The sequence below is a fragment of the Phyllostomus discolor genome, chromosome 5 (genome assembly GCF_004126475.2).
Source record: "Phyllostomus discolor isolate MPI-MPIP mPhyDis1 chromosome 5, mPhyDis1.pri.v3, whole genome shotgun sequence".
Taxonomy (NCBI): Eukaryota; Metazoa; Chordata; class Mammalia; order Chiroptera; family Phyllostomidae; genus Phyllostomus; species Phyllostomus discolor.
The window spans coordinates 28021150-28043496 of record NC_040907.2 but is presented as its reverse complement, the minus strand read 5'-3'; the positions used below and the strand labels follow the sequence as shown (position 1 = coordinate 28043496).

General features: G+C 51.6%; 1 protein-coding gene across 3 annotated transcripts in view; it reads left to right on the top strand.

Moving 5' to 3' along the window:
• Positions 1-22347, top strand: part of HIVEP3 (HIVEP zinc finger 3) — a 424903-nt gene that overhangs the window by 333165 nt on the left and 69391 nt on the right. For all 3 annotated transcript variants that reach the window (XM_036025860.1, XM_036025861.1, XM_028513009.2), the window contains one exon: positions 7245-7445. The gene's annotated coding sequence lies outside the window, so the exon portion shown is untranslated. The remainder of the gene's footprint in view (positions 1-7244; positions 7446-22347) is intronic.

Genomic DNA, 22347 nt, shown 5'->3' with positions numbered 1-22347 from the left:
GACCACAATAGCAGAGAGAAAAGTTAAAATAGAAAGATAAGTTCCACAATTTCCTACCCATAGCAGATCAAACCCAGCTTACCCAGATGTCCCTCCCATTCACAGTGTCCGGAGGGCAGCCCTGGCCTCAGACCCAGCCTCACCCACCTTCCCTGGGCTCAGGGGTTGAGGCCCGCTGGCTTCCTTGCCAGCCCCTGGAAAGCCTCAAGCTGTGATCTGTGAAGTTAGTCCCCCAGGGCATCTGGGTTTTTCTTTAACCCTTCATCCTCTGAGCCTCCCCTGCAGTCGTGACAATCCCCAGTGCCCAAGCAGGATGTGGGACACCAACCTACCACCAGCAGAGGACAGGCTGGGATGCTTTTTTTTCACAGGGAGGGGGGGAGGGAGGACAGGGGCCCCCTCCCTGTGGTTTTGGGTGGGGCCTGCAGAGGAGCTGGCCCTGGGGCTTCCTGCCCTGGGAGGGAGCCACCTTGGAGATGGGCCCCTCTTGCCCTAGTAGGCCTTCTCTGCTCAGCTGCTTTCAAAAAATAAAGCACTTTTATATCATTTTTAAATTATAAAAGTGATACCTACATACTGTAAAAAGAAATGAACAGTACAGACACGTACGAGGAAGAAAAGGCGTGCTGCAAACCCCGCCCACTGCACAGTCCCACCGCAGGGTGAGCCGACAGCGTGGGGTTTATCCCCCCGGGGTCCTCAGAGGCATTCACAGCTGCACCGAGATGCCTGCGCCTGCGAGGCCGCCTTTCCCCTTTCTTCACACCCTCTTCTCGAAAGGAACTGTGTGCAGCCGTGAGGCATGCCGGCTCCGGAGTCACACAGACCCAAGTTCACCCCCCTGCCGCCGTCAGTGTCTGAGCTGAATCTCGTGTGGGAGCTGGGGCCAGCCGTCATGCCTTCCCCCAGCAGGCTGTGAGGAGTGGGGTGGGGGGGCGGGTCACCCATGAGGAGCTCGAGCCCCAGGTTCAACACATAAAGGCACAATGAGTCTCTATCAGTGATAGTATATATTTATTTCTAATTAAGAAAAGTTATTGTCCCATTCCTGTTCTGTTTGGTGGATTTATCGTGATTTACTTACTAAACCAGTCTCCTGCCAATGGATATCATGTTGTTTCCATGTTCACTGGTGAAAACAGTGCTGCTGTGTGCGTGGCACCTGTGTGTAGGCTTGTGTAAGAGGATGGTGTGTGTGTGTGTGTGTGTGTGTGTGTGTGTGTAAGGCTGCTGGGTCAACATGGTTTGGCCACTCCTCACTCTAACCCTGGATGGTGGCGGTCATTTTCCTCTTTGCCAGTCACACGGGGGAAAGGGGACGCTGGCCTTCAGCCGCTGTCATCATCACTGAGGCCCAGCCAGCGTCTTTGCATGTCTGTGTGAGACATTTTCGTTTCTTGAATAATGATCTGTTTATTTCCTTTCTTCATTTCATTAGCTCTGGGTCTTTCCTTGTTTTGTGGGTGCCTGTTATGTGCTATGGATACTGACCCTGTTTTATATGTGTTGCAAATATTTTATATAGTCTGTCGTTTGCTTTGGTAACTGTTGGTGGGGCCTTTTGATATATGTGGTGCTTAACATTTTTACGCAATGAAATTTATTAGTCATCTTTTGAAAGAACAATGAGGTTCAGTTCAGGTTTTCAAAATTATTTTCCAAGATTAAATGATAATAATATTCTAATAGTTCAGACATTTTCATGAATTTGCTTCTCTATCTCATTTATGTCTTTAATCCAAATGAACTCCTGTCTGAGTGTGGTGCATGCACTGTATTTACAAGAGAGTGTTCCGCCCTCTCACTCTGGAGCCTGGGTTGTCACACCGTTTATTGCGCCTGCTCGTTTGTCTGCTGCTCACCTGCCCTGGCCAGGCCCTCTGCTGCGCAGAGGCCGGGACCCTTCCTGTTGGGTTTACCGCTGAGTCTCCAGTGCCCAGAACACTGTCTTCTACACAGTAGGCACTTACTAAACACTTGTTGAGTGAGCAGTCAGAGAGTGGCCACAGCTTTCCCAGTTAAATAATTCAGTCTTTCTCTCAATTCGGAATTCCACTTTTGACAGCCTTTTCCGTTTCTTCTGTCACTACGGGTCCATTCAGGATTTCTCCCTCTTCAGTTTGCATGCTTTATCACTTTCTAGAGCATCATCAAAGTTTCCAATCACTGACATCAGATTGTGTCTCCAGTTCTCTTAAACGTTAAACAGTATTCATATGCATGTTTATATTGCCTTTCTTCATGCTTACTTGTGATTTTGCTCTTCGCCGCTCGTCCAGTCAGCCAGAGGCCCGTCCCCTCCATGGGTCTCAGAGAGCCGGTCTGCTGCTCTGTGTTTCTGTTACTGCGGCTGTGCTTTTCCCGTGCGTGCGTCTTGTTCTCACTTCACTCGTCTCTGCCTTCCAGATCGTTTTGGTTTATTTTTCCTTTTTCAGCTTCTTGGGTTAGGTGCTTAATTCATTGAGTTCCAGCCTTTCTTATTTTATCATAAAGGCATTTCAAGTTCGTATCTTTCTCTTTATGCAGCTTTGGTGGGTGACCTTCCACGGATTTTCAAAAGTAGCATTCTCCGTGCTGGACATTTATTATACATACTCCACAGTTTCAGTCTTGCTGCCCCTTTAGACTCAAGTTATTTAGAAAAGCATTTTGAAGTTCTCACGGCATAGGGTACTCTTTTATTTGTTTGTTTTTTGCTGCCTGTTATATTTTTCATTCCATTGCCCTGAGAGCAGAGACCGTGGTGTTGGAATTTGAGATCTTGTCATCCAGGACAAGGACATTGGAGGAAAAAAGGCCTTTTCTCTGTTTCTTGAGTATGTATGAAGTTAGGCTTATAACCGTCTTCAGATCCTCCTAGTTTTCATCGGAGGGTACTTGCTCCGTGAAACTGTGAGTAACGTGCTCGGCCATCACGGCTGTTCTTTCTCCTCGTGGTTTTAGGAACGTATTGTACTGTGTGTTCTATGGGTCTCTTGTTCGGGGTGAAGGTAAAGGCCGACGATGTTTGTTCCTTCCCGGAGAAACAGACCGAGCAATATAAAATGCCCCATTTCATTCTACCTCACGTTTTTGCATTGTGGCTGATATTAACATTGGCCTTCCTGCGCTCTTTCTGTTACCGTGTTGCCTATTGTGGCTTCTTGCCTTTCCTTTGCTTTTAACTTTTCTCTGTCAGTTTAAGTGCGTCGCTCCCAAACAGCCTATGGCTGGGTTTTTTAGAGCGATTTAATTTACTCACATTCTTGTATTTATTGCTGTGCTTGGTCTAACTTTATCTTATTTTATGTTATTTTTATGATACGTTTTTCATTCCTGTCTAGTTTTCCCTTTTCTAATTACATGATTGAGTTTTCTTTGTTTCTCCTCTCCCTCCCCCACACACAGTGGTTTAAATGGTCTGTAATTTATTCTTCTCCCAGAAATAGTTGCCCTTAAATAAAAAATTAAAGCCCACACTTCTCTACTAATGTCAAGAATTAAATGGTGTTTACTTTCCAATAAGAGACTTATTGTCAACAGTTGTTTAGATTTGACTGTACATTTTTTACTTTTATTGTTCATCACTGTTTCCTGTGTATTCTGTCTTGCTCTTTCTTGAATTACTTATTCTGATACAGCTTTTATTTGGTTGGAGTAATTCCTTGAGTAATTTCATTAAGTAAAGACAAGTGGGCGGCATACTATTTTTGGTACTTCCCTCTTTGGCTTTGAGACTTGGGTGAGTAACAGACCTCAGGGTTTTAACTCTTTTTCCTCAGAGCGCCATAGTCTTTGCTCTGTTGCCCTCTAGCAGTGGATGACGAGGATGTCAAGTCCAATGTCAGGTTGATTCTCAAAGTTTTTGTAGAGACTGTCGGAGAGAAAGCTGAGTTTTTTGTTCTCCATGGAGCCTTGATATGTCTGGAGGAACAGGGCAAGATGGGGATTTGCTGAGGATCGGAAGTCCCTGAAATGGGGCACATGGGAGAAGGGTGGAAATAGGCAACGGAAATTTTGAGGCAACACAAGGGATTCAGTCAACCTTAAGGCACAAACTATTGATTGAAAAGCTGATGGGTCTTCAGGAGGTGTCTGTAATACACAGTCAAGCCATTTGCTGGCGCTAGAGTCCCCTGGAGGAAGAAGGGCATGCTAATGAAGACAGTGTAGGGGTGGGTGGTTGCCCTTCTCCCCTCGCCATCCCCGCTTTAGTCTCTTTGGAAACCTGAAGGATCCACTCATCGTCCTTGGACTCCAGGAATGCATCCAGCCCGGCCCTCCCTGCCCTCGCTCCCACTGCCTCCAACGGAGCATCCGGGCGGGTGTTCGGCACCGGGGCCTTTCCCTGCCCTCGCTGGCTGGGCGAGGCTGGCTTCGCTCTGATTAGATTTTCTGTCACTCCCACTCGTCTGCTTTTCCTCAGACTTGCTGACCAGCTGGTGCTACTATGGGTCTGTTCTTATCCGTACATCTCTCCCTTTATTTCAGCAGTGTTTGGGGAAGAAGGGGTAAACAAATGGGCTCCGTTTGCCATGTGGAACCTCAGGTGTGTGTAACTTTCCATGGTGGCCGGTGACAGCATGTGCACCACCTCTCCCACCTGCCACTGGAACCAGGCGAGGCAGTCAGGTGATGCCGGCCTCATGCAAGGGTGGGAGAGTGGCCGCCACTCCCTCCACCTCATCCCGCCTCCTCAAGCCACGTCCCTGGTTCCGACCATCACCTCACTCACTAAAACAACTCGGTGGCCTCACTCCATCATAAGGTCAAGGACAGGCTATCTCCTATAACAAGTTCTTTGCTCATGAGCTGTCCCTGCCCCTCACCGCCAGCCCTGTGGACAGCACACAATTTCTTGAACGTTTGGCCAGTTTGGGGTCTCCTGCCTGCTCACACTACTTCCTTTGTTCAGAGCAGCCTCCTTCTCTTTCTGTCACACGTTCAGACACCCTCCAGAATGACAACTCTCTTCTTCCTGCCGTCCCCATGTGGTAGCTTAGAAACAGTGACAGTAGAAGGCATTCCTTTGAGCCCTTGCCTGAAATGTGATCCCCTTGAAGGTAGGGACTGAATCTGGTATCCCCAGCAGTTACCGCCAGGCCTGAGCTAAAATAGGTGCTGACTGTACATCTGTTAAATGAATGAACAACCGAATTAGGTTCAAAAGAAAATTGTTCCACACTGACTGTGTATGAGATGTCGTGCCAGATTCTGGGGGTGGGGGATGAGTCAGACTGACCCCGCCGAGGTGTGTGCCATCCACGAGGGGGTGCGACTCCTAGAGTCTGTGCACGTGGCACTGCGACTTGTCTCGGAAGACACAGCACAGCAGGTGTGCCGTGGGTCCTCCAGGAAGGCGGGACTGAGTTTCCTCGTTTGGGAAAGCTGCGTGAGTCTCGGGGGAGGCTGGGCAGGATCTAGCCTGGTAGACGTGCATGAAGGCTCAGAGGCGGGAAATCGTGGGCTACGTTTTTAGAAGAGCGTGCTCTGAGGGGGCAGTGTTTCTGCGCTGGGAGAGGTCGAGCACAGACGTGTTCAGTAAGAATCGGGATCTCCAATTCTTACTGAATCGGAGGGTGCGCGGTCAGGTCTGGGGATGACGGAAAACCATGGAGTGGTGAAGAGCTTGGACAACAGGGTCAGGAAACGATCGGGAGCCACGGAGCCAGTTCAACCACACTGTGTGGCAGTGTGATGCTGTTCTGGCATGTGGGTGGGACATGGCTGGCTGGATTTGAGAGCAGCAAGTGTGGGGCAGGCAGCAGAGGGGTTCCTGGACCGTTCTGTAGGAATCAGCAGAAGGATGTAGTTGCCAAAACACTGACCGTTCTCAGGCTGTGTCAGTAGAAAGCAGGGTGCCCAAGGGGAGGGAGGAGGCAGTGCCCCAGGCCTGCATGCGGGTTACTCCAGAAACAGACTATGGGGTCTGCTCTGGGATAGTGACAGTGTCCACAACAATCACACCGGCTGTCCCACATGCCAGACGTTGGTCCAGACCCTTCACAGGTACTGAATCATTAAAACCCCAGAGGTACTTGCCATTCTCAGCTCCTCTTTTTCAGACACAGCAAGGCTAAGAAACCTCCCAAAGACACAAGGTAATGAGTAGATGGGCTGGGACTCGAACCCAGGTATCCTGGCCCCCGAAGGTGCATTCTCACCATCACACCACTCTGCCTGCAGCAGATAAACCAGAGTATGGTCCCAGGAGAGCAGGTGGATGTGACACCACACCATACTCAACTGAAACAATTCAGGCTTTCTAGATCATAAAGCACTTGCCTCGTATTTCCTTATTTGACCCTTTAACAGTCTGGCAGGTTGATTACTGAAAACTGGAGTTCACTCATTCGTCCATTCATCTGTCAGTCACTGTCTAGCTCCTGCCCTGAGCCAGGCCTCCGTCAGCCCCTAAGCTCTGTTCTGTTTAGTGATTTGGGGGATGCAGTGTGCTCTCATGTCTTGTATTTAATTCTCGCTCATGCCTGAATGCGAGTCACTTTGGCAGGTCGTATTGGTATTCTCTTGCTGTATAACAAATTACCTCAAACTTAGCAGCTTGAAACAATACTCACATTGGCGCACAGTTCTCAGTGGCTGGATTCTCTGCTAGGGCTGAAACGTAGGTGTTTCTAGGCTGAGTTCTTGCCTGGTGGCTCTGGGGGAAATTCCCCTTTTCCAGGCTCATTCGGGTTGTTGACGGAATCTAGGTCCTGTAGCTGTAGGACTGAAGTTCTGTTTTTTCCCTGGTTGTCAGCAGGTGGGGATCAGGTACTCCAGCTCCCAGAGGCTGCCCTCAGCCCCTCTGCACACGCCCCCTCCACCTTCAAGGCAGCGAGTGTGTGTCAGAGTCTCCTCCTCGTTCTCATCTCTGTGACCTCCTCTTCTGTGACCAGCCAGAGGACACTCTGCTTTTGAAGGACTTTGTCAGTTAGGTCAAGCCCACAATGTAATCTCCCTAATTTAAGGTCACCCGTGCCCTGTAACATAACCTAACCATGGGAGTAAAATCCATCACGCTTACAGTCCTGGGGACAATGCAGGATGCACACGCCAGGGGGACAGGAAACCTTGAGGACCATCTTAGAATCTGCCCCCTGTACTGGTGAGGAAGCGGAGCCGCAGAGAGGTTAGGAGGAGCTGGGTATAAGGAGGCCACCGTACTCCCTGGGCAACATGGGGATCTAGCCCTGCACCAAGACAAGCGGCCTACAGTTGACCAAGAACACTCCCTGACCATGTTTTTCAACTGTCCCCTGCAGGATCTGAGAACTAAACCCACAGCAGCCTTGACCTAGTCCATGGAGGAGCCTCGAGAGGCTGTGGCCAGGCAAGCGCCCCCTTCCGGAGGGAAGAGCCAAGCGTGAGAGGAGGGCGGCTGCAGCAGGAGTGGACATGAACACTGGTTTTCAGAGAGAACGGCGTTTCAGTTTTGGTCATCGAAAGTGGTGCCTGCAGCACAGGTAAGAAATGAGCCGTCACTGCCCGTGCCTGCTGGGGGCGCCGCTCTGGTTTCTCTTGCTTAAGCTTGCTAGTGTTCTTCCTTTTCAGATGCATTGTCGTTGTTGTTGTTATTGCCTTCTTTGAGAAAGCCCTGTGAAAGCTGGACATTCCACAGACTTCCTTGGCCAGGACTATCTCCCCCAACTGTAGTCCTGTGTCCCCACTTCCTCAGTTTCCATTCTGTCCCTGGCAGCAACTCCTACTGAGGGACCACAGCCTCCCCACCAGATGGCTCCGCTGTGCTCTCCTGCCTTCAGGAGCTGCACCTTCTTCTTCACCTCCTCCCTGTCCTCCCCACCCCCGCCCCAGGAAAGCTCCTGTCCATTCACTGCCCGAGGAGCACAGTGGATGCTAAAGACTGAGCACCGTCTCTTCAGGGCCCTCCCCTTCACTAAGAATTGAAAGAATGTCAGGTTCCAGGCCGTGGCCTGCACCTTAGAATTTTGACGTTCCAGTAGCAGGGCCCCAGCGCCGAAGGTACTGACCAAATTGTCCTGGGGAGGCGCCCCAGCATTATGGGGTGTGTGTGTGTTTGTTTGTGTGTGTGTGCATGCGCAATCTCTTTTTTGTTCTTCAGGTGTGTGTTGTGGCTTTAGGTTAGAAGTTCAGGTTGCAGTTCAGGGTAGGTGTGTGGTGTTAGAAGCTCATTGGGTCAGGAATACGTCTTGGATGTTTCGTCTGGCTGTGGATGCATCAGAATCACCAGGGATGGGGTGAGAGTGCTGGGTGAAAAAAACAAAAAAGGTAGATTCCCTGGCCTATACTCTTTGAATCAGACTCTTAGGGGGTGGGCTATGGGGGATTGTATCTTGATTCTGATATAGCCAAGGTCCGGGTGCTCTGAGGCCTCTTACTTGGGGCTCCAGAAGTGCTCATCTTCTGCTTGGGTGGGTGGGCTTGGCTCTGGGCCCCAGGGGTGCTTCCTGGCCTTGTGTACACTGAGTAGTGCCCCATCCCGTTCCCTCCAAGCAAAAGTTTTCTCACGGAGAGGAGAGTGGGCCTCCAGTAACCTGCAGAGATGGCATCACAGTGGCTGCTGAACCGCAGGGTGGCTCAGCCCAGGCCTCTGCCCATAGCTGGGCCATGCTGCATGGGCCTCCTAGGCCCAGACTGTGATCAGGGTTCTCAGCGGAGGCGGAAGATCATCGTCCAGACTCTGAGGAAGGGCTGAGCACGGGAGCCTCGTTTAGAGAGGGTTGTCTGACGTGGCGCTTACTGGTGAAGGCTCTGGGTCTCCCCAAGCTCAGGCCCCAGCTCCAGCAGCTGCTCAGGCTCTCCGCCTCATCTCTCTCACTTACGGGAAAGCAGTGGTGCCTACCTCACAGGGCTGCTGTGAATACACAGGTGAGGCTCCTGGAATGATGCTGTGCCCGCAGCAAGGGCCCCCCAACACAAGCAGCCCCTCTGACCCAAACAGGTAGCACAGCTGCCGCTCTGTCCTCACGGGCCAGGGCTGGGACATGTCTGCCATGCTCTGCCAGCTGGCCCCCCTGCCATCGGGTCCCAGTGCATCAGGGAGTCCCTAAGAATCAGGGCGTAAAAGGGTCCTGGCACTGCCCATGGGCCCTGGCACTTCACAGACTAGACTGGGTCCTGCAGGAAACCCAGTGAAGCTGGTTCCCTTGCCCCTTTTGTGACAATAAGGAAACTGCGTGAAGAGGTTCAGTAATTTAAAGACAGTCACACAGCCAGTAAGGAACAGCAGTGCCCCCGTTACAAAAGACCTTGCACTTTCTTTTCCACCAAGGTGCTTCCTGAAGAAAGGCAGTGACAGCTTCAAGGATGCCCCTCCCCCAGGAATGTCTACATTTTCACAGGAATCCATAGAACCATAATGAATGGGTCCGCCTTCCTTGGCTTCCTGGGCTGACACCTCACGGTGCTCAGTTGAGCATGTGTTTCCTTCTGCACGTTTCACAGTGAGCCGATCATGGGTCTCCCCCATCCCATCCCCGGCAGTCTCAGGGCAGAGTCCGGATTTGTTCAGCCAGAGCTGCAGTGGGTACTTGAACTAGACTGGAAACAGAAACCTCTGAGGGATGCAAGCAGACATACAGGGAGTGCAGAGTGAGGAGGCCTCCCCAGACCTCCCTGGAGTGTGCCCTCCTCCTACTTCCCTCCCAGACTCTCTTTTTATCCACGTGGGCTCTGCCAGCTGCGTGGAAGGCTCTGTAGAGGATGGGACCAGCTCAGAGGGAAATGAGCTGTCAGTTCCAGCAAGAAGTCTGGTCCCCACCCCTTCCCGTGCTCTTCCTAGGGGATAAAAGCATCTGTGATTAATGGGGTGCTGACTCAGTGCTTCTGGAGTGTCCCGGGGCTCATGCCCACTGCTGGCACCTCTCCCCAGCCTTCAGGGAAGGGCTGGAATACATGGCATCCGAATGAGGCAGAAGGCTCGGGTCCAGGCTGGCGGGCGTGCCAGGCGGGAGCCTGCCGCGTGCCAGCCTTCAGCAGTATCGCAGACGCCCCTGTGCTGGAGAGGCTCATTAACACCCATCCAAGGCCTGGGAGCAGCTACGTGTGGGATGATCTGAGGGCAGGGAGATGTAGAGTCGGAGCCTCCCCTTCAGCAGGCTGGGCTGGGCTAGGGCTCCTTTCAGAATACGTGTGATTTCCCCGTAAGTGACTAGAGGGCGAACCTTATTTGAAAATGGGTATGAAAGCATTTTCACAGCAGCAAAGCACTCTGCTGGTAGTTTGCAGACTTTTAGCATCTTAGAAGCCATTTTTAAAAGTCAAGTCCCGTATGCAATGCCAATGATACAAAACAGGTTAAGTGGTAGCTTATTAATGCACATGCATTAATACACATTTATCTTTAAATTTAAAAAATTTAATACCTCTTTATTATCAAAGCCCATCAATGGAATGATGACTCTGATGCATAAAGGCTTTGAACTTCAGAGTCAGGATCAGAGGTGGGCACGCTACAACCCGGGGCCTCGTGCAGGCTGCTGCCTGGTGACTGGGGCACAGCCGTGCCATCCGTCCACACGGCATCTGCGGCTGCTCTCCCGCTCTGATGGCAGAGCTGGGGAGTTGGGACAGAGATCGTCTGTCCTACAAACACAGAAATATTTACTATTTGGCTCTTTATAGAAGTTTGCTGGCCTGTGCTCCAGACGATCTTTGTATCCCTGTATCAGCTGTAACATCCAGTGTTGCTCTTTTGGTTTGTTTGTTTGTTTGTTTGTGTTGGCTGGGATTTGCAGTGTTAAGGAAGTTCTAAGTCGTATCAGGATGAGGCTGTGACTGGTGGTAGATTTCCAACAGCTTACCTGGCAGCCCAGGAGGGGTTCAATGTCATGTGGACATTCGGGAAGGAGAAGGGAATTCTGGTTTGCATCACTGACAGTTTCAAACAACTGCTTGAATTCCTTCTTGTTACAACACTCAGACAGGAAGTGCACAATCATTTATGGCATTTTTGTGATAATCATGTAATACGTTCCCATATCGCTGAAAGCTTTCAAGTGTACTTGTTTGTGGGGCTTATTAAGCACGCATAGCCCTGAATTCAAACAACAACAACATAAAGATGCCCAGGGAAGGGCTCCAATCTTCCTCGTTGACGGCATAGTTCGACACTGAAGTTCAAGGTCTACCCAGGCCTTACCCCAAGGCCTGAGCCAAGTGAAGCTGGCCATGCCCATTGGCTGTGCTCAGCGTGTTACAGAGTGCGATAGACCATGCTCTAAGGGGCGGGTCTATTTTTCTTTTTCTTTTTTTTTTTAAAGATTTTATTTATTTATTTTTAGAGAGAGAAGGGAGGGGGGAGAGAGAGAGAGAGAGAAACATCAATGTGCGGTTGCTGGGGGTCATGGCCTGCAACCCAGGCATGTACCCTGACTGGGAATCGAACCTGTGACACTTTGGTTCGCAGCCCGCGCTCAATCCACGGAGCTACGCCAGCCAGGGCTCCGGCGGGTCTATTTTTCATAAAGGTTTTAATGGGGGTCAAACTATATTTTTGGAATAAAACTCTCATATGACACTGAAAGAGCCTCTGAAACACTTCCACAGCACACAATTTGAAAACTGCTCCTTTGACAAATATTGGTGGTTCTCATTTCTCTGCTGAAGGATGACAGAGGAGCCATAGATGCTGAGCGTTGGGAGGAAGCAGTGAACGATGCTGGAGGAGAGAAGCAAGGAAACTGGAGGGGAGAGGGCTCAGTGGCGGGAAAAGTACTCAGGAAACACAGAGAAGCCTCCTCGTGACTTTCCGCCAAAGCTTAAGGTGTCTCCTAACTATTGTTGATGACTTCAGCACAGCTCTTGGGGGCTACTGTAATGAGCTCCAGCCATCAGCTTGGAAGAAGAGGTCCCAAACAACATGGGGAGAGTTTAAAATGGGGGTGGGGGAGGAGTGAGCCCACAAATGGCTGCTGTTCAGGATGCAAAGGGCCTTTGAGGCCACTCGGCAGATGAAGGTTGGGGGAGGGCATGGGGGAGGAGAGGGATGGCAAAGGGGTCAGCTGGGTATGCATGCCGGAGCCAGCCGTGGGCAGGACGAAGGCACATGACCATGGGCGGAGCTTGTGAGTAACCTGTCCGGGCCCCACGCAGGTGGTGGCTGGGGTTGGGCAACAACTTTGGGCATCATTAGAGGCAAAGCCCACAGAGCCAGGAATGAAACCCAGGGGTCTCTCTTCCCAGGCCTCCTGCCCACCCTCTGGGGGTACCAGGAAGCGAGGGGCAGGCCTGCTGGCTTTGAGAGGGTGTGGGCTGCAGAAGGCTTCTTGGGGATGAAAAAAAAAAAGCACCAGTTCTTTCTGAGGTTTTGCTGCTCACCCCATAGAAAAGGAACATTTTTAGATTTTAAAAGGATGACCTCATTTTTTTCTTATTTACGTGGCCCTGTTTGTTTATATAGTCTTTTAAAAATAGCAAACGTGTGCTAAGCTTAGTGCTCTCACCCACCACCAGCAGCAGAGCCACTGTGTGGGGAGAAACACCTTTTTATCTAAGAGAGGGACAGCCTTGTTCCCGAGGACAGATGGGAGCAAAACGGGACAGGTAGGAAGTTTCGTGGTTTTTCATGTCGCTATTCTAAAATAGCCACCCTCTTGCCTCCCACTTCCTGCCTGACTCAACTCGGGGCAGATTTTCTCCTGTAGAGGACTGTGTTCTGTGAATTCTCAGGGAAGCTGGAAGGCATCTGTCAACAAGCAATCATGCTTGACCCCAAAGACCTTGAGCTTGACACTGGGTTTGCATCCCTGCTCTGGTGCATACCAGCTGTGTGACCTCGGGCAAACTGCCTCGCCTCTCTGTGCCCCGCTGTAAGAGGGGGATAACGACAATACCTGCAGTTGCTGTGCAGAGGAAATGAGGGGATGGATGGAAAGGGCTTTGCCCAATGAGGGCACGCAACAACTCTCAATAATGGTCTCAATAGACAGCAGCTGTGTTGTCGATCCCCGGGCCCCACCTGGACAGTGGAACCAGCCTCCCAGCCACCGTCCCTTCCCGCTGGCTCATTTGCTCCAGCCCACCCCTGCGTTGTCGCAGAGAGAGAGAAAGATAACACACACATCTGACCATGCCGTCTGCTGCTTAACACTTGCCAGTATCTTCCAAAGCCTGTGGCAGGATTCGGCAGAACTTTTCTCTCAACAGCCAGCTAGTAAATAGTTTAAGTTTTGCCGGACCGGTAGTCTCTCTTGCTGCTGCTCACCTCTGCTGCTGTTGTGTGAGAGTAGCCCTGGGCAGTGTGGGGAGAATGGGTGTGGCTGCGTTCCAGTAAAGCCGTGTGCACCAGAACAGGCAGCGGGCTGGGTTTGCCGACCCCTGACCTACAGGATGGGTCCAGCTCCTCGGCCCAGCATTCCCAGTACAGCTGTCCCCCATCTTCCCGAGGAACTCCTCACACTTTAACCCTTGGCACACACTGTTCCTTCTTCCTCAGTTTTTCCTTCCCTGCTCCCTGGGTGCCCCTCTCCCGTGGCTGTAGGAACCTTTGCTCTGGGATCCTGTGGGTTCCTATCTTTATTTCTGCTCTGACCAATAGTGCACGCACCCTCTGTCTTCGCCTTCAGAGCAGACACCCCTCCAGGCAGGAATTCTGCCTCCCTCCTTTGGGTGCCACCGGGTAGATGTTCAGGTTTTCATAGGTGCTCAGTTAGTATTCATTACTGGGCAGAGAGCTGCCAGAGGGGTGATGGCCTTCAGGGTCTAGTTAGGAAGCTAGAGTGTGAGGCAGCCGGGGCCCCAGGTGGGGGACCTTGGCGGCTGTGTCTGCTCAAGACCAGTGACAAGTGGCGTTTCTGACCTGTAGAGAGGAAGGTGAAGGCACTCAAATTGAACCTTGCTTGGTGGGAAAGAGGCTTTCAGAGAGAGGAGGAGGTCAGGGCGGCTTTCTGAGTTGCAGAACTGGCAGGAGGGCAGACTTGGTTCCGGGTTCGAGGTGGTGAGTGGACAGACCGGCCTGGTGAGCGCCGAGTGTCCTCCTGAGGGCAGCTGATGGGCCGGGCCCACATCTGGAAAGCAGGGCTAGGGTCTGACCAGGGACCGGGGGCAAGGAAAGGAATTTGGACTTTATCCTGTGAGCCAGAATTTCTCAAAGTGCGGCACACACACACATGCACACGCCCTGCAGCAGAATCATCTGGGGCGTTTCTTAAAAGCGCAGGTCTGGGGCCTGTCTCAGACTGGAGGTGAGGAGGCTGCAGGGGGTAGCACTGTGGTCTGCAGGAGTGACGATGGCTACGGCATGGTTGGGGGTGATGATCTTAAGTATCCTTCAGACTGATGTCACCTGTGGGTGTCCCAGCCAGACCGGGCACAGGCGAGGCAGGAAGAAATGATCCCCTCAGAGAGCAGACAAGGACACTCAAGCTCAGACCTGGCAGGTGACTTTCCCAAGGTCACGCTGTGGGTTACTCGCAGATGTGGGACTGCCTAGGGCAGAACAGGCTTCCTCACAATCTGAGGGCCTGGGGTGGTCCTGGAGGTCCCACAGAGGGAAGAGGACAGGCATGGTGACTGTCCCCAGAGCCCAGCACAGCCTGGCACCCAGCGGGGCTTGGTCAGTAGGTGTAGAGCAAGTGAGGGAGTGGGTGGGGTGGATGGATGGGGGGTGTTGCGGGGGCAGGGGAGCAGGGTTCCCAGGTCGTGCTGATGTTGCAGTCCTGGGGGACTTAGGAGAGTGATGGCAGCAGAGGCAGCTGAAAAGATGAGCTTGGGGCCAAGCCTACTGAACCTGAGAGGCTGGCGGGATGGCCACGTCAAGATGTCAGCAGCTGGAATGCAGGCCGGGGGATCTCCGGGGCAGAGCATCTCCGGGGCAGGGCCGGTGGTGTGTGCAGCTGCAGAAGCTGCTAATCCGACAAGGTGAGAAATGCAGAGAGGGACAGCAGGGAATTAAGAGTTGAAGCCTGAGGAATGCGCACAGGCACCTTGAAGGAAAGGCTCAGGTAAAAGAGAAGAGTGTGCAGAGACGAGAGTGGAGTCCAGATGGGCCGGAGCAGACCAAGAAAAGAGAGATTTGAACAGTCAGTCACCCAAGTAAGACAGTTGGGGCCCCTCTTTAGAAAACCAGCCACCTCAAAGAAATCGTGCCCTGGGTAAACAAAAATGTCAATCCAAATAAAAGTGAAATCACAAGTTTCTGTTTGATGGAGATCTGCGCTCCCGCCAGCATGGCTGCAGGTGTGGGAGAGCCAGTGAGCATGGATCCACCCACCCCGCCTGTCGGGACAAGCCCTGCCGCCCTGTCTCTGTGGGGTTCTGGTTGGCAGGCCTCCCGGGATCCTGTTGTCTCTGGGAGCCTTCCTCTTCCTCTCCTGTGGCCGTCTTAGCTCCTCCCACCCCTTCCCTTCCATCTCTCTCTTTAGTCATTCACCAGATATTTATTATCAGGGATAAAGCTCTGTGCAGAGGAACTCAGCCAAGGTCTCCAAGCCCAGTGGAGTCTACAAGTCACCCACTGGAGAGCTTTTTAAAATACACATTCCTGGACTTGCTGATTTAAGGTCCCTAAAAGCAGGGAGGGGACAGCCACTCCTGGGCTCTTGAACCCCATCCGGGCAGCCTCTGTGGCCACCTCTGTGAGTTTCTTCTGCTCTGGAGCAGCTCTGCCTGGGCTGGGCCTGGAGGTGCTGGGGCCCAGGTCTGGGTGTTTCCCCCACAAGGCCCTAAAAATACAGCATCTGGGCAGCCTCCCTGCTGGCCTCCCAGGGGCCTTCAGAGCCTGTCCTGCCATTGACCCTGCGTGTGCCACCACACTTGTCCGCTGCCACACACGCGCTAGGTCACAGTGCCACCAGGGCCATCGTCACCACCATCTATCCTCCAAGAGGTGGATCCTTAAAGTCAGCCCTGCCTACACAATGGGCACCACATGCCTTCTAGGTGACAAAACAGAAAAATTCCTGCCTCTCGGAGCTACATCCTAATAGGGAAGACAGACAAACACAAGGTGGGCAAAAGTAGGTTTACAGCTGTGATTTCATGAAACACAGGGTTTATTCTTGTATTATTATTTACTGATTATTTCTGTTACAACTGTAAACTGACTTTGCCCACCCCTGCATTATCACCTTACCACATACTGTATATTTGGGGAAGTAGTAAAGATATGAATATATCATCACTAAAATAAAGATATTACCTTTTTAGCCCTGACTGACATGGCTCAGTGGGTTGGGCACCATCCCGCAACGTGAAAAGGTCACCGGTTTAATTCCTGGTCAGAGCACATGCCTGGGTTTCGGGTGCCCAGTCAGGACTCATACAGGAGGCAGCGGATGGATGTTTCTCTCTCACATCCATGTTTCTCTTCCTCTCTTTCTCCCTCCCTTCCCCTCTCTCTTAAAATAAATAAATAAGATTTTTTTAAAAAAAGAAGACATTACTTTTTCCGTACGTAAAATGTGTAGTACTTACCAAGATGACAGGAAAGAAAAGGCCCCAGCGGTCAGGAGGGGCCTGGCGGGCAGGTGCCATTTCAGCAGACCTGAGGGGTGAGGGGGTGAGCACTGTGCTGCCGGGGAAGGAGCAGAGGGGGCTCATTTGAGGGGACAACAAGGAAGCGAGTGCGGCTGGAGGGGTGTCGGGGTTCGGAGGAGAAGAGCCTGGAGCAGGGCAGGCAGAGGGTGTGCAGCCATTGAGAAGCGCGGGAGTGCTGGGTCTGCCAGGTGTTCTAAAAGCCCCCTCCCCCTCCCACGGCTGTGTGTGGAGACCACTGTGCAGGAGGCTGGTGCCGCCATCAGGAGGGGACAGTGTCGCAGACCTGGTGGTGGGAGCTGGTTGGATTCTGGGTACAGTGCAGGCAGAGCTGTGGTGACCCACTGACAGAGGGGACGCAAGGTGTAAGAGAAAGAGTTTAGAGACGCCCTGCTGATCAACTTATTCACTCCGCTCTCCGGCTAGGCATCCTCTCTAAGCCTCAGTTTTCTCATCTGGAGAATGGGTCACTGGTGGTTGGGTGGTCAGGGAAGTCTTTGAGATTATGGGATGGAACTTGTGCTTAAGAAAGGGGGAGCTTAGACTAGATACAAGAGAAAGAGAGGAAGATGAACGTTCCAGGCAGAGGGAACGGCAGACACACAGACTGGGAGGCAGGACTGCGAGGCTTGTGAGCGATACCCGAGGAGCAGCGGGCCGACACCACGGCCCGGGCCCAGGGCCTCAGTGGGAGGGCGCCAGGAGCTGCGGGGATGGGCACACTACTCCTTTTGGAATAAACCAGCAGGTTCGGGGCCCAAGCATTTTTGCAAACACTGAGGCCCTCAATTTTGAGCATTTTCAGATGGACATACTCAGGCAGGAAGGAACAAGGCTTGGCTCTTGTCCGGGGAGAGTTAACCTCCTGGCCCAGCATTGCATAACCACAGAGTCTGCTGAGCGCAAGGAGACTCTTCTGTGTGGCAGCCAGAGTGGCAAGCCTGGTGGCTCCGGGCTCTGGCACCGACCCGCAACAGAACAAACAGCCCTCCCTTCCCAGATAATGGCCCTCATTGAGCATTGTGTCCCGGCCAGCGCCCAGCACAGGGCAGCTCAGCCTGGGTAAGTTTCCTCTCTTGGCTGCTTAGCAAAATATTTACACTACGCCTTTCTAGTAAGACAGTTTCTAGGAACCAGCAGGCAGAGGGAACCGGAGAAAAGAGCCCCCTCCCCATGACCCTGCACCCAGCTCATGTAAATGCTGCCGTGCACCCCGTGCATGAGCCTGGGTTGGTCATTGCCCTCTGGAACTCTTGCAAACAGTCACTGAGCTAGAAGACACATGAAGGTCTGCCTGGCTCCAAAATCACTGGCATCCTCTTTAAGTGAAGAATGAGCTTCATTTTCCTTTATTGCATGAGGGCAGAATCTGGCCGGTCTTGAACACCCTGCCAAAGGCCTTTTGCTCAGGAAGGCATGCGAGTAATTTGGGGAGGAGCTGAAGATAAGAACTCTGAACCTACCTACTCCGATCTCTGATACGGTACTGCTGACATCAGAGTAGGTACTGTCCCCCGCTGCATGTGTCTTTCAGTGGGGAGAAGGTCACCCCAGAGAGTGCTGCACTTTGAGAGGTGCCTAGACCAGGCACCCATAGGGACAGCCAACCATGTTGTCAGAGGACCATTTGAAGAAACTGAGAAAGAGAAGAGGGGTCCTCGGGGTCCTCGGGACAGAATCAAAACCAGTGAGTGAGAATCAGGTGGCTCAGCTTTCAGAAGATGCCACAGACAGTGGGCCCCAAGAGCTACTTCAACCCAAGACATGCACACCCCGGGACCCACGGTGTCCCTTCTGGTAATCCGGCCTATGGAACAATAGCACGAGTCCGCTCAGTTATGTGTACAGAGGGTGTTTGCTGAACATTTCTAGTGGCAAAAATAAAGTTAGAAAAAACTGGAAAACTTAATGGTCGGGAAAGTTTGGAAGTGTTGTATCTAAACCGTGGCCCATCATTCAGCTATTAGGTGGACCTGGAGATTGTAATGCTAAGAGAAATAAGCCAGTCCGAGAAAGACAAATACCATATGATCTCACTTATATGCAGAATCTAATGAACAAAATAAAGTGATGAATAAAACTGGACCCGGGGCATGGATATCTGGAACAGACTGACAGATCTCACAGGGGAGGAGGTGGGGGAACTGGGAGAGATTAGCCAAAGAACTTACATGCATATATGCATAGGCCACGGACACAGGTAACAATGTAGTGAGGCCCGGGGAGGGGGCTGGGTGGAGGGAGGCAAAGGAGGGGAAAATGGGGAATCTCTGCTATAGTGTCAAAAAAAAAAAAAAGAGAATGAGACAGACCCTGTGTCTGTTTGGAAAGGCAGTAAGATGCAGTGGTTAGGAACACAGGGTCTGGAGACAGACTTCCAGGATTCAGATCTGGATCCCACGACTTACAAACTGTGTCATATAACATCTCCGGCTCTCAGTCTGTGCATGTGTGTGTGTGTGTGTGTGTGTGTGTGTGTGTGGTAATGAAGGGATCAAACTAGTAATGCCCTATAGGCTTGATGCACCTGAGGTGCTGATCATTGTGCCCAGTGTATTCCAACTGCTCAAAAAAAAATGTTGGCCTTTGACATAGGGAGGTTTTCCATGAGAAAAGCAAAGTGTAGAGAAGAAAAGCAAGGGTGATCCCACTTGTATAAAAACAGAAAATGCCTCCCCACCTTCTTGCAGAAGAAAGAAGAGGGACTGCTGCTCCCCCAGGACTCGAGTGGCCTCTGGAGAGCAGCCCCTAAGGGAGGCGTGAGGCTTCCGTGGGAGCTTGTGGCACTGGCCTTGGAGGTCCTTCCAAACCCGGGACTCTGAGACTTTGCGGATCCGTCATGGCAACCTCAAAGGGCATCCTAGGCTGGCATTTGACCCAAGATAGTCTGTTGTTCACAAAACATATGTGCCAAGGCTGGTGCTCTTTGCAGGTGGGGAGCAAAGACATTGGTCAGTGGCCTGGTTTTACAGAGGCCCTCGCCGCCCTGATGTGGTGCTCATCAGCAGAGCCCGTGAGGTCCTGCCGGGGTTCTCCCAGCAGCTTCTCTAGACCCGGTTGGGTGTGCGTGAGCCAGCTGGCGATGTTGTGGCCCATTTGAGATGGACTCTGCCTCCGCTGGCCACAGTTGTGCTCAGATTCCCCACCCCCCAAGTGCCACAGGCTTTGGGAATGGAGGGAGGGGTGGCAAGCTGAGAAGACCCCTGCCTGCTGTGGAAATCAGAGCCGTTTCTTCCACTTGAGAGGGGGCGCAGAGTGTCATGTTAACAGAAAGAAGTTTTATACACTTGTTGGGGATACTCAATTTATTCATCTATTTAATAAGTATGTTTAAATTTTCAAAATATTTCAACCAAACAGCAACACCAAAACAGATGATACAGATAATATATTCTCTATAGATAATATAATGAGCAGTAGTAAACATACCACCCACTTTAAAAAGGCTCCAGTACACGGGATGTAAAGTACACATGGGGAATGTAGTCGATTATACCACAGTAACAGTGCAAGGTGGGTACTAGACTTATCAGGGGAATCACTTCATAGATTGTGTAAATGTCTGATCACTATGTTGTACACCCAAAACTAGTGTAAAATAATATCAAATGTCAACTGTCATTGACCAAATTTAAAAAAGAAGACTTCAACAAATACAGTAGAAGCCTGTAGAGCCCTCCACAACCGGAAGTCCCTCCCCCCACTTCCAGAGGAGACCATTGTCCTGAGCTTGGTGTTAACGCCCCACAGTTGTTTTCTGAGCACCAACTAGATTTACCCAGGTCAGCAAATCAGACCAGGTCCCTGCCCTCAGAGGGCTCGCTGCTGGGTTAGGTGAGTCCCCAGTCCTTCTCGCGACTCCCTAGGTAGTTCCAGGCTTTGGTTATGTGACTGTTCACCGGTCCATCTGTGGCTGTGACCAAGGCAAGTCTGGGCGAAGTCTTGGCACCTGCCCTGTCACGAGCCTTGTTATTTGGGGTAAGTCCCTTCTGCTCCCCAGGGTCTAGCATCTTCCTCTGTCCCACGCGGGCTTTAAGCTGGATGCTGTTCAAGGGCCTTTCCAGCTCTGTGATCATAGAGTGTGATGGCGGAGATGTCACCAGAGTTGTTCGGGGACGTGACCCCTCATTAGGTGGAGGAGGTGAGGTGGGGCTTTGCTGTCCATACGCAGGAGGCATGCCCCAGTGCATTGGGGTGAGGGGAGGGGCTTGTTTCAAGTGTGGGGCACGAATCACTGATAGAACGCGAGGTGGTTTTAGATGAAAATATGGGTAAGGTTCTTTATTATAATAATAATCTCTTTAATTCAATAAAACCCCAGAATTGGCTGTTATACCTGGGATCCTTATGGCTTTGGATGAGGCAATGTTTTAACAAGTCAATGTAAGTTAAAGTACTACATAAATAACAGTACAGATGGTATGTGTTTTTGGCAAAACTTGGAACCATGGTCCCCAAATGGCACCGTGTTTCCCAAACAAGAGTAATGCTGTGAAGGGTGGGGCCACCCGGGCATCTCGGATGCCAGCAGAGCCCGCCCAGTGCCGGCATGCCGGAGGCCCAGAAGCACCGGGGGAATGACTTCATGAACGGCTCGCTATTGAGAACAGCATGAGAGAAATTCCCTTCAGATCTTTGTGCCAAGGCGAGCTTTGCTTTTCCTGAGGAGCAGGTGTGTTTATCGCCGGGACACTGAGAATGTGAGATTAGCTGTGTTGTCCTTTTCCCTTGGGCTGCCAGGAAGCTGTACCCTGATCCCAGGGCCCAAACAGAGCCACATGTGCGGCCTTCTCAACTACTTATCCGTGCTTGTCTGGCCCTTTGGTCCACACCTCCTGTCTGCCATCTCCCCTGGGCTGATCTGTCCTTTTTTTTTTTTTAATTTTTGTGCCTATTTTGTGTTTGTAAACTACCTTAGGTCCTCTATGGAATAAAGCAAGTTAAAATTTTTCAAAAAAGCAAGAAGGGAGTTAACTCATTAATTAAGTAATCAACTTGTGTGCACACCACCTATAAAACCAGAGTTCTTTTTCGTCTCTGCTCAGCCTGTGGGATCTCCTGCCCGCAGCGGCTCCCCAGCCTGGAGGATGCCTGGGTAGGATGGAGAGGGTGGTGGCTGAGGATGAGCGGCTGCTGCCTGCTCTGCTCCTCCAGGTCTGATCCAGTCAAGCCCTGGAGACCCGTCCTCCTGCTGAGCTTGGAGGCCTCCTGAGAAATGGGGTTGTCCACTCAGGCTCAGAATGGCAGGCCCAGGGCTGGCGCGCGCTTGACCCTCCTTTCTCCCCACCAGAGAGTCGGGTTTGGGCTGTCTCCTCTCACAAGGAGCATTCTAGTGCCGTCCGCATGTGTGATCGGTTCCTGACCACAAGCTCTGCGGCTGGCCTCAGACGGCCCTCGCTGTGACGCGGCCCCCCACCTGCCTCCCGCACCGCCCAAGCCCCCCACGGCCCTGATGGCCTGTGGCTGCTTGTGATCTCCGAGGCACTATGGCCGCAGAACCCCTGGGGGTCCGGGGGCTCTGAGAAGCATCATGAGATGCTGATTTTTAAAAGTAAATGACCAAAAACATTATATACTAAGTGAAAGAAGCCAGACACCAAGAACCACAGTGTATGATTTCATTTATATAAAATGTCCAGAACCTGCATATCCATAGAGACAGAGAGTAGATACATGAGTTGTTGCCAGGGACTGGGGAAGGGGATGTGGAGTGACTGCTAATGGGCACCAGGCTTCTTGGTGGAGTGATAAGATGTTCTGGGATTAGATGGCGAGGATGGTTGCGCAGCTTTGTCAATATTCCCAAAAGCACTTAATTATCCATTTAAAAGAGTGAATTTTATGGTATGCAAATTACACTAGACACCATCTAATGTTGCAGGTTCCCAAAGTTAGTTTTAGGAGACACTCAAA